The 3,130-nt window shown below is 41.6% G+C and overlaps 1 protein-coding gene and 1 long non-coding RNA gene across 4 annotated transcripts in view; one reads left to right on the forward strand and one right to left on the reverse strand.

Moving 5' to 3' along the window:
* Positions 1-3,130, reverse strand: part of LOC118415735 (3 beta-hydroxysteroid dehydrogenase/Delta 5-->4-isomerase type 1-like) — a 14,178-nt gene that overhangs the window by 6,869 nt on the left and 4,179 nt on the right. The gene's annotated exons all lie outside the window — the stretch shown is intronic.
* LOC118415912 overlaps positions 46-3,130 on the forward strand; it is a 4,993-nt gene continuing 1,908 nt past the window's right edge. The window contains exons 1-2 of one of the 2 annotated variants that reach the window (XR_004831164.1): positions 46-203; positions 751-956. This is a non-coding gene — a long non-coding RNA (uncharacterized LOC118415912). The remainder of the gene's footprint in view (positions 204-750; positions 957-3,130) is intronic. The other variant, XR_004831163.1, reaches the window with a different exon arrangement.

Below are 3,130 nucleotides of genomic sequence, written 5' to 3' on the forward strand. Positions count from 1 at the left end.
CAGGGTAGCATCCAGGCTACCAGTCTCTGGGAGTTCTTCCACTTTTATTTTGGGAATTGTACCGCTTAGGAGTCCGCTGTAGCTCCTAGACTTTTTCATAGAGTCTAGAGACGTGTTGCCGCCCGTCGGATCACCACAATATGTTTTGTGCCGGAAGTAAACAGGCAAGGACAGTACTTCTAAAAATTTGGGCAGAAAACGAGGTAGGTGTTTTTTTTAATGTGACTGTGTTCGACTAACGCCGGCGGCAAATGTCCATAAAAGGACCCAGTCGGACAGTTTGGGGGGAACGAAAAGTACGTTACAAATGATAACAAGAACAAAAAACGAGCAAACTCCAATTCCCTTGTAAAAAAAAAACTTAAGGTATGTATGGGTATGATCAACGTTAATAGGTACGTTTTCATTATGGTGGCCATCATGCCGATGCAACATTCGTAATTTCTCTTCTTTTGGGCTGTTTAAGTTTTTTTAAATTTGTGGGTTCGACATCTCTCACGCACCCCGGCCATCAAGCACTAATCTGAAGGGGCTATTGTTTCTTGTCCGTAATCTGGGACGTTGTCCGTAATCTGGGACGCAGTGTAACCATATCCACATTCCAGATGTTTCACGTCGAGTTTGCGTGGGGTTGTGCAATATACAGATCAGATTGTGTTAGAACTATGGTGTTTTTCTATGTTTCGTCGAGAATATGTTCACGCTTTCAAGTTTGGTGCAATTCCTTTTTTTTTGTACATGTCAAATCAGCAGACACGAGGTTGGGGCTGCAGGTGGGTTAAAACCAGGTGCAGGATGATGGGACGACGAGGAGCGGAGATCAGATTAAGCTACCGGTGGTCGACAAGGCAAGTCCGAGGAACCGGTCGCCGACGTAGCCAAGAAGCCATAGTTCCAACAGCCTCTAGACAATTCCCCAACTCCAGAGCTGACGCCACCCCAAGGAAAGCATGAAGGTGGGTTTCACCCGTATCATTGTTAGCTTAATGCAAATTTTAAGACCTGCTTGCAATACCATATTCTGCACGCCCCACGTAGTGAACAATCGTAGAAACCCTGAGGCAGACGCTTCGGTAAATTTTAAAGTTTTTCTCGTTGTATTTTAGGTACCGCTTTTATTGCCACATTTTGTCCGCTCCACATGGTGAACGTCATAATTCCATTCGTCGAAAATCCCTATAAAGGCAGGTCTGACATTCTTTGCCAACTTTTTAAAAACAATAAAACACAATGGGGTCACAGGGCATATATATATATATATAACTTTGTTGGTAGCGTCACTATTTACCCGTAATTTTGCTATTCAAAACAACGATTTACTTTCTCAAATTACGTCTTTTTCAAACATCAGACACACTTGCACGAGTTAGCATCGGCAGTCACATTCCATCTGTGCACTATCGGTAGCTGCGATCAAAATATGGTTGGGCCTAGGGTTCTAGACAAATATACTCAGAATTGCATGCAATAAATAATTGTTCAAATGACTTCAAACGTGGTGAAAATTACACGCGGCAAGGAAAGTGTTCATTTTCTGACAATTGAAGGTACCTGGTGTGCTTGTATGACAACCGTCGAAAAGGAAAGGCCTATACTAGTTTTATACAGCTAGTAATTTCTAAGTATGTAAGATTCATTCATTAACGGATCATCGGGGTTTTAACCAGTAGATAAAAAGGTAGCAGATGCAAGTTAAAAGACTGGCTCGTTAAAAATGATAATGTACACAAAAAATGTTTAAACGTTTCCAGTACACCAAGAGTTCTGATCGAACGTGTCCGTGATTCACCGTTAACGCGTTAATTTGACGTTCTGGTCAGGTCTAATTATCGCAAGTGTTCTGATACGTGTATGTAAAGGGTTAGTGTGTGACCACAATCGTTTCCCTCTCATAGCAAAGAAAATGGAATGTAAATAATATAACGAACTGTCCCTTAAAATGTTTGAGTTGTCAGAAGAGTGCAGTTGGTAGTTTCAATTACAGAGAATCACGTCGCAGCTTACTACGGGTCACTAAGTCGTCACCCACCTGTCAGTTAGCCGCACAGCTGCATCGGGATTATGTTTCTCACATCACAGGGAAGGTTAATAACAGTGACATTAAGGGCGTGTGAACAGCTCAGGTCAGCTAGTGTAGTTTATAAACAATCAACTTGCATGCCACACTGTACAGTAGAGTTACGTGAAATTTGTTAGTATTTACAGTTACGCTGCCCTGTCATATCACATGTCAACGCACTAGAATACCCTCAAAAACGTATTACTATAACGCCTGTGCACATGTGTATTTTTTCACTCATGTTATTATGCGTAGCTTTGTCTGCTAGCCAAATTTTCTCACCACAATGCAGGAAATAGCGTTTCAAGGGGTCAATAGTTCAAACTGTTCCCGGGGAGAATACCCTCAGTCCCACTTGTCACGCCTTCCATGCTGCACATGCTGAAAATTCGGCCAATAATATTTCGCCCAAACCTTAAAAGTAAGAAATTCACTGCCGCCGCCTCTAAAAAATGTTCGTCGTCACTTCCAAACAACATAAAATTAATACTTTGATGCAGAACTAGCTAACTTAAGATAGTTGAATCCAACTCTAAGTGTTGAAGTAAGCCTCACGAGGTAACGTAATTCGTAATACTAATAATCGTATCATTCGCGTGCAATACCCTGTACAGGGAAACTAATATAGTATGTTACACAAAATCGCGCAATCACGTGAATGGAATGTTTGGAGAATATGTCTTGTGTGATTCTTTTATTTTTTTCTTGTCAGATTGGCAGACGTGAGGTCAGGGCTGCTATGTAGGATGGGTTGAAACCAGGAGTAGGATGATCATGAAAAAAGGGACGACTAAGAGCGGAGATGAGATGAAGCGACAGGTGGTTGACAAGTCACGCCTGGCCGAGGAACTGGTCATTCAAACATGCAGGAATATTCTTGAGAGACATTTCAATGTTTTAAAAGCCTAACGAAGCACTTTTGTATGGAACAGTTAGGTTTCCGTAGAAATCAAGAATAAATTTTGCTTCTCCAACGTTCTTTGCGGATAAGCCTCAACACGATATTTTCGCGAACAGAACATCTGGGTAAACAATCAAACAGTAGTTCCAAATCGGTAATAATGATCTGGG

The sequence above is a fragment of the Branchiostoma floridae genome, chromosome 1 (assembly GCF_000003815.2).
Source record: "Branchiostoma floridae strain S238N-H82 chromosome 1, Bfl_VNyyK, whole genome shotgun sequence".
NCBI lineage: Eukaryota > Metazoa > Chordata > Leptocardii > Amphioxiformes > Branchiostomatidae > Branchiostoma > Branchiostoma floridae.